The sequence below is a fragment of the Euphorbia lathyris genome, chromosome 7 (genome assembly GCF_963576675.1).
Source record: "Euphorbia lathyris chromosome 7, ddEupLath1.1, whole genome shotgun sequence".
Taxonomy (NCBI): domain Eukaryota; kingdom Viridiplantae; phylum Streptophyta; class Magnoliopsida; order Malpighiales; family Euphorbiaceae; genus Euphorbia; species Euphorbia lathyris.
The window spans coordinates 2152888-2162230 of NC_088916.1; the positions used below are offsets into that span (position 1 = coordinate 2152888).

At 36.1% G+C, this 9343-nt stretch overlaps 1 long non-coding RNA gene across 1 annotated transcript; it reads right to left on the minus strand.

The window, feature by feature from the left end:
- On the minus strand, positions 1-5246 carry LOC136235288 (uncharacterized). The gene is made up of 3 exons (XR_010691744.1): positions 4950-5246; positions 2784-4128; positions 1-611 (listed from the first exon to the last, which is right to left on the minus strand). It is a non-coding gene; the product is annotated as an uncharacterized lncRNA (long non-coding RNA).
- Positions 5247-9343: the final 4097 nt, after the last annotated feature.

Here is a 9343-nt window from a genome sequence, read left to right on the forward strand (position 1 = left end):
TGGATTAATATGCTTCCCTATCTTTGAAAGTACGGAATCGATCTCTTTCAACTGGGTACAAAATAATACAATCGGCATGGATTACACAATTGGAATCCATCGCAATGGCTTATGATCCTAGCTCCTATGAATACAAGATTATAAAAGTCTCGCCAAGCAGCTCATGGAGAACCAAGAGAATATCAAAAGAATGGCCTCCATTGGTTGGCAGCTCTAAGTCCCAAAAAGCAGCGAAGTGTTAAAATCATTCGTGATTGTGGCACTCCTACAAGTGTTGCAAACAGCTTCAGATTCATTAACAACATTCTTCTTCTCGTCTTGATAATTCGATCAAGACGAGAAAGGGTTCGTCATCTCAAATTGATTAAAATGGTTCTTGGGACTGGAAATAAAGTCGGGAGTTCATTGTCTATGCTTGTTGTACATCTTTCCTGAGCTCCTTGCCAGATTCACAATTTGAACCATGACAATCTTTCCTTGTAATTCAGGCTTTTGCTGCAAAAGTTGTTCCATAGCCAACAACTTCAGACCAATACCCTTGAAAATGTCCATTTTCATCAACTCCAACAATAACCTTTTCCCCTCAAACTGCTTTTGTATTTCTCCGGAACCTGCAAATGATTTATCAAAAGAAATTGTTGTTAGTTCATATCTGATCTATTTGATTCAATAACGGGGTGTTTGTTAGAAGGGATACAAGATGTGAGATAGGGATAAAAAACACAAGATAAGTTATCTAGTGTTTGTTTGGAAGATAGAAGATTGAAACAGATGAGGGATAAGCCTTTTATCCCTCAAATCCTATACCCAAAAAGGGATGGTATAAGCTCCTGCGATTTTAATAGGATGGAAAAGTTCATCTTATCCCTCAAATTAATGTTATGTAATTTAAATAAGGTCAAAATAGTAAAATGTATTATTTTATCTATGTCCCTATCCCACATACCAAACATTGAATAATAATTCTCGACTATCCTATTTTTATCCTTATCCCAACCATTTATCTTTATCTCTATCTCAACCTTTATCCTTATCCCTATCCCAATAGACAGGAATTTTCACATGCACCTTAATGAGCAAGTGAATTTGCTCATTCACCGTTAGATATAGGCTTATTAATCTAAGTCTCATGATGCTTTGAATCTCCACCTTAAGATTCTAATAAGCCTAGATCTAACGGAAACACTAAATCCGAAAACCAAACAAATGAAAGTTCAATCCCAATGTTAATTATAGTATGTATATATAATGACAAATACAGCAATGAAATGAGTAAACAGAGTTTAGAAGTAAACAAAGTTGTTTCTCATTCATCATACTTAATGTAAGTTTCTGAATGCACTTTGGAAGTATACATGTGATGCACAATAATACCAGTGATTCAATATCTCTCGTGATTTATGGGTGCTAAATTGACATTTTTTTTATGTTTTTATGTAAAAAAATGAAAAATCCATACACAATTTTCATAGATTTTTTAGCGCTTTCTGCGACGAGTGGGTGCTCAAGCCCCGTCTAGATCCGCAACACTAAGTAATGCGGTTTTCTTCTCCTAATAGACCACAAAAATGTTCGACAACTGAGGTTCGATGTAAAATTCTAAAATATACATTTGTTGGTAGCATGAAAATAAATACTCGACCACCATTGTCATCATTACAATGGTACATACATGGAAAATTTTAGAAGATTGTACATAGCTATAATAAAAATTCTCATTCATAAACTAATGAAAATAATAAACAAAAGAAGTATATCAATTATTTTCAAAACATTTTTATTAACGAAAACTGGAAAGGTTGAAAGTCTATGCATTTGGCAACTGATGAACCTAAGCAGTCCCTTTTCATGACAAACATCCATTGCTGCAGAATTTGGCCTAAAAAGTTCATTTGTAAACAAGTATCGCCATTTTCTTCGGCTAATAGTACACAAAAATGTTCGACAATGTAAATAATTAATCAACAATATTGAGGGTTGATGTAAAATTTAAAATATACATTTGTGGTAGCACGGAAACAATTACTCGACTACCACATTGTCATCGTTACATTGAATTATCAAATAGCCAATGGTGCATATATGGAAATTTTAAAGGGATAAGTTACCAAAATAGGACTATGGTTTTTGGGGAAATATCAATTTAGACTCCACTTACAAAATAGCACTTAAGCTTGAAACAAGGTATCAATTTAGGCCTCGATAACGTATTGGACACGTCATTCCTATAACTCCGTTAAGTTCTGATTTCTCCCTCCACGTACAAGCCACAGAACTTAACGAAGTAATATCAGTGACGTGTCTTGTTCCGTTATCGAGGCCTAAATTGGAGCCTAAATTGATACTTCCCCAAAAACCATAGACCTGTTTTGGTACCTTATCCCAATTTATACCAACTAAAATTGATTTTCCAACTTACCTAGCAGACAATGAACATAAACACACATCTAATACTCTAACTCACAAATCCTCGTCTACAAATTCAATCTCTTTACTTGGAAAGAATGGATCTAACACTGAGTTGTCAAAATTCACAAAAATTGGAACTCAGATGTTAAAAATCTACATTTATACAAACTAAAATTGATTGATTTTCCAGTGGCAAACATAGATGAACATAAACACACATATAATACTCTAATTCGCAAATCCAATCATCTACAAAATTCAGTCTCATTAGTATAAAAGAATGGAGCTAACACTGAGTTGTCAAAATTCAGAAGAAAAAAAATGGAACTCAGAAATTAAAAATCATAGAAACTGTCGAGATGTTAAAGATTTACCTTATCAAGAGGTAGCCGCCGGAGGTTGGAGGTTATTAATTTTGAAGATATTTTTGTATGGCTTCATGACTATCAGAGTGAGATAAGATATAATCGGAAGTTTCTTATGCTTCGGGGAGAATTACCTAGGTTGATGGAGCAAAGCCAACAAAATCTGTTGGGTGGATCTATAAGACTTACATATGGAAACAGGACACGTACTTTTCCCAGCAGCTCTGGGAATTTTCTTAGACAAAAACCGATGCTTCCCAAGAGTAATTTGAGTCAGAAAGAGGCACAGATGAAACAAACCGAAGAGCATCATGGCCAAAATTATCAGAATCTACAGCAGCAATTAACACATAATAGCAAACATGGGAGATTGGTGTACTCAGTAGCTGGAGAAAACACTTTGGGCCATGAAAATGCTGAATATGCTGAAGTTGAATCTTTTTTATCTGCCACTGTCAATGATCTTGGCTTTACTTTTCAAGAGATTGGTGGCCTTCAACCTAGTAAAAGTAAGGTGCTGTGTTGTCATTTTTCATCTGATGGGAAACTATTAGCCAGTGCTGGACATGAGAAGAAGGTCTGTAGGTGGGACATGAGTACTTATGATTTCACATATTTGTCAGAAGGCCATTCTCTTCTAATTACGGATGTTCGGTTTAAACCAAATTCAACTATACTCGCCACATCCTCCTTTGATAGGACACTGCAAATATGGGCATGCTGACCAAGTAATGGCATTAGATTTCCATCCGAGAAAGGTTGACCGTCGTGCTTGCCTGCATGTCTATAAGGGAGCTACTAAACAAGTCAGATTCCAGCCTCAGACAGGCAAGTTATTGGCTACTGCAACTGGAAATAACATCAATGTCATTGATACTGAGATTCCTAGTAAAGCAGTATTCAACTTGAATGTGTATGTGAAGGAAGTCCTTTGCCTTTGTTGGCATATGAATGGGAAGTATATAGCATCTGTGAGTGAAGACAGTGCACGAGTATGGTCGCTCGAGTCGGGTGGAAGTTGTATCCGTGAATGGTAACAAGTTTCAATCATGTACCTTTCATCCTGGACATTCACTTCTCTTGATCATAGGCTGTTACCAGTCCCTTGAGCTATGGAATCCAATTGAGCACAGCAGAACGTGGTCAGTTGCTGCACATAATGGGTTAATTGCTGCAGTGGCGGATTCAACACCAAACCAGATGATTGCATCAGCAAGCCATGACCGATCTGTCAAGATATGGAAATAACTAATAAGCATGTCCATGTATTGTTCTCATATGGCTTACCTATGCGGTCTGTGAATTAGATGATAAAACCTTGTACATTTAATTTCCCATCCCCCATCTCCAGAACCTGTAAATGATTTATCAAAAGAAATAGTCCTCAGTTCATATCTGATCTATTTGATTCAATAAGTGGTAAATCCGAAAACCAAACAAATGAAAGTTCAATCCTAATGTCATAGTAATAGTATGTATGTATATAATAACAAATTCAGCAATTATACAAGTAATAATACCATGAATTAGTCATGTTGCAATGTATTTGTCTAATGAAAAATATACTGTGGTTTCCAAAATGCAAGAAAGATTATACTGCTTTATGGATACAATTGAACATAGTATATTGCAGAGTTTAGAAGTAAACATAGTTGCTTCTGAGTGCACAATTATCCTATATTAAGACCTAATTATCTCAGCATCACTTTTGTAAACAAGTAATGCCATTTTCTTGTGCTAATAGTCCACAAAAATGTTCGACAATTGAGTTTCGATGTAAATAATTAATCGACCACCACATTGTCATCATTACATTGAATTATCAAATAGCCAATGGTGCATATAAGGAAAACTATAAAAGATTGTACGCAGCTATAATAAAAATTATCATTCATAAACTAAGGAACAAAGGAAGGATATCAATTATTTTCAGAACATTTATTAACATAGGTTACTATAATTTGCAAAATTTAGAGCTTGTTCTACATTTATACCCATTAAAATTGACTTTCCAACTTACACAGAGTTGTCAAACTTCACAAAAGTTGGAACTCAGATGTTAAAAATCATACAAACTGTAGAGAAGCTAAAACTGAAAATTTTGTCATTCAGAATTGATCTTCAGAATTCCAATTAAAACATAAAATCCAATAAAGCAAACGTAGATAGATTTACCTTGCGGAGAAGTAGCTGCCGGAGGTTGGAGTTTCTTAATTTTATAGATAATTTTGTATGGATTCATGACTATCAGTTGATGGAGATGCTGATTTACGAATCAAAACGCGATCGAGTTGCAGTGTGTAACCTAATCGCATCTCATCAATTCCATCTTTGACACTCGGCGATGGAGCTCTCTCAGAGTCGGAGGAGATATCATCGGAAGTTTCCGATGCTTCGTTGATTTCTGGCGAGAAGGGGGGGTGAGTCATCGGACGACGGCGGAGAAGACTAGGGTTGCGCTTTCTTTCAATACTGCTTATGTAGCTGGGACTATTTATAGATAGGTCACTTTATTAAGAGGCTTAATTTAGCCCTGACATATTTAAAAATTTATTAATCGGCCCTGATTTTATTGAGACAATTACAAAACTAGCCCTATTTTAAAACCTATTTAAGTTTTTAGCTCAGTTCTTCAACTTTTTACAAATCTAGGCAGTTTCATTATATTTAGATAAAAATATCATTGTCTTCTTTATTCTCCCTTCTTCCATATGAAACACATTCATCGTTACTCATTCATCACACTTGCTCCAAATTTTCCTTCTTCTCTTCTTTTTTTTTCCATTTTTTACAACACTTCATACAACAATCAAGTGAACAACAATCAAATGAACAATCCAAGAGTTAAAGCTTTGTTTATTCATATAAGTATGGTGTTGGGTTTGACCTAGATTTCAATTTTAATCTCAATACAATATCATATGTGTTTAATATGATGTATATAAGATGTATATGTCAAATTCAAAGGAAAATAGTCTAGGGTTATGCATTTCGGACTCATTCAACCCATTGAAACTCTGTATTTTTTCAGATTTGTCGTGAACGTTTTTTGGGATTTCCGACTTTGTCGTATCTGTCGCACCACGAAATAGTGCGACAATGGCCTGGTGGTTTAATGTTGTCGCATTTTTCGTATTTTTTCACGGTGCGACAGAATCCAGAAATATGAGTCTGTCGTACCTGTCGCATTTTTTAGGGTGCGACACTCTCTCTTAGTATAAGTTTGTCGCTTTTGTTGCATTTTTCAGGGTGCGACATACTCTCTTAGTATAAGCTTGTCGATTTTGTCGCATTTTTTTAAGGTGCGAAAGACTATCTGAGTATAAGTTTGTCGCTTTTGTTTGTTAATATGTGTTTTTTTCTCAAATGTAGAAGTATGTCGTTTGGAACTGTTCCCTGTATGTTATTGTGGCACGGCCATTGGAAAATTGTTCGAGAAGATATGACATACGTGGGCGGTCAATCGAAGTTGTTCCGTTTTGCAACTAACATCGATTTGCAAATGTTAAAAGCGAAAGTGTACACTTCAGTGAGTATTGATGCAACCGATTTTGAACTACATATCTCCATGCAGTCGACATACGGTCCAAACAAAGTTCTTGGAATAGTAGCACCAATTCAAGATGATGAGGATGTTATGGTTGGAGAACTAGGCTAAAAACGTAAATGGATTTTAAAATAGGGCTAATTTTGTAATTGTCCCTTTGATAAAGGGCTTGGTTTTGTTGCAATGTTTTAATAGATTTTTCAATTTTTATTAATTTTTAGGTTTATCTTGATGTTTCTACTCTAGAAGGTGCACCCTCTAGAAAATTTTCGATAAGAAAGATATTAAAATTTCCATTTCATAAAATTTCACTCAATTTGTTTGTTTTCTCTCATTCACGAATTCTATTAATACGAAGGTCGGGTAACCATTAAAATATCATCAATAATAACACCCGATCAATTAGGTTTTTGTTGAGCCCCTTGAAACAGTAAAATTGCAGATGTTGAATCAGATGTTACCAAAATAGAATGAAACCACAATTATTGATAATTCGAATCGAATTCAAAATATCTATTAATTCTGCATGAAGTACCGGTATAATTGATCTGATTGGTTCTGCTCCAGATAGGTAAACTACTCCATTACAATCACGAATCACAAGTCCAAAAGATCCTCGAAAAGAACGAACTAAGAAAGGCATATCACAAATTAACTTAAAGTAGTGTGTAACTCGAGGTATCCAAAAAAACTGATTCAAAGACTCTTCCCCTGCAACTCGATACATCAGTATCTCCCATCATTAAACCCAATCTTGTCAAACCAGAAGATATCGAAGCATTCCATGTATCAACTACAAGATGTGACACTATCTTACTAGCAGCACACCGCCCTGTCCATGCCATTACTGGCCGACCAGCAGCTACATGACCTACTGAAGCACCAACGCTATCCCCCAACACACCTAAACCAGCAGCAATGATATTATTCTTTCTTATATAAATATGGATTGAACTTCTATCATACTCGTGGACAGAAACAACAGTAGCGGCAACACGACCTGCGGTAAACTCTTAAACAGAAACAGTATCAGGGTCTACACGATCTCCAACAGCATTGTCATCACCGATAATATTCACTTGAACAGAACCATCAACATTGTTGACAAAATCAGCAAAACCTCTAACACAAGCAAAACTCGATCGAACATCAGCACCTGTGCAAAGATTTGGACCTGCAGCAAATCCATAAATCATTTCCAATATCGCAGCAACTAACAGACATATCCCAACCTCTTCTTCCCGTGATTTAACTGGCTCCTTTCATACCAAATGGATGAAATTAAGCCACAAAAAATAGCAACTTTTTCCCTTGATAACAAATTGAAAATAGCAGCAAACCATTCAAAACAGTCAGTTCCTGAAATTTTGTACACTAGACACAACATATTTGAATGCTTCGAATACAATCTAGTGCCTTTGCAATCCTTGAATTGGTGCTACTATTCCAAGAACTTTGTTTGGACCATATGTCGATTGCATGGAGATATGTAGTTCAAAATCGGTTGCATCAATACTTACTGAAGTGTACACTTTTGCTTTTAACATTTGCAAATCGGTTCCAAATGACATACTTCTACATTTGAGAAAAAAAACACATATTAACAAACAAAAACGACAAACTTATACTCAGATAGTCTTTCGCACCTTTAAAAAATGCGACAAAATCGACAAGCTTATACTAAGAGAGTATGTCGCACCTTGAAAAAATGCGACAAAAGCGACAAACTTATACTAAGAGAGAGTGTCGCACCCTAAAAAATGCGACAGGTACGAGAGGCTCATATTTCTGGATTCTGTCGCACCGTGAAAAAATACGACAAATGCGACAACATTAAACCACCAGGCCATTGTCGCACTATTTCGTGGTGCGACAGATACGACAAAGTCGGAAATCCCAAAAAAACGTTCACGACAAATCTGAAAAAATACAGAGTTTCAATGGGTTGAATGGGTTCGAAATGCATTGTTGAAACACCTTTCCACAGGATTTTGATTTGACAAAATTAATTAAGTGAAAGTAAATATTCTATAACACACTAAGTTTAAATGCTTTGATTTAGTGTTACTAATGTGTTTGTTCAATGTTGAGTTTATAATTTATCATAAGACATAAAGATCATAAGGCCCAAGCCCTATATGGAAGTCAAGGCCCGAGTCAAACAAGCCCAAGATCACTCAGCCTGCGTATCTCCAAAACGCTGCCGTTGAAGTAATGAAACGCATGCTGAGCAAAAAAGGATCGAGAATTTCCACGTAGACAACTTCGGTATGAAGCTGCTGAGCTGTCTCGACAAAGCGTACAAGACAGCCGCTGACTACAAAGCAACTTCCAGACCAAGTATTTCCTCTGTTGGTAAAGAACAGAAGACGTAGAAAGCTGTCTGTTTGACATTACCCGATTTGGAGGAACATACTGCCACACTGACCGAAGAACAGAAGATGCTGGAATCTGATTGGCTAGGAGAACTGCTGAACAGACTGAGTGAAAGCGACATGAAGCCGTTTTCCTCCAACGGTTATTTCGAAATTCGAAATAACCAGAAGCTCTCATAGCTCTCTATAAATAGAGCATTCAGAATCCACATTCTTCAGAGAACTTTGAGCAAGAGCCGCTACGCTGACCAAACGTATACAAAAGTTCTCCATCAAAAGCAAAGCAAAGTTCTTACACTACAAAGTCTATTCATTTGTGTAAAAGTCTAGAGTGATTGTTTTTCAATCATCTAAGGTGTTCTAGCAATTGTTGTTTAGGACAAAATCTTTATCATTTCTAGAAGTAGAAAGGAGAGGCTGGGTACTCGGTTTTAAGTACTCAGCGGAGAGATTAGGATTGAGTAGAAGTATAGAGGAAGGTACTCTTGTCATACTCAATTGCTGATATTGTAAAAGGAGAGGCTGGGTACTCGGTTTTAAGTACTCAGCGGAGAGATTAGGATTGAGTAGAAGTATAGAGGAAGGTACTCTTGTCATACTCAATTGCTGATATTGTAAAAGGTTTGAGGCTCTACCTTTAAAGAGCT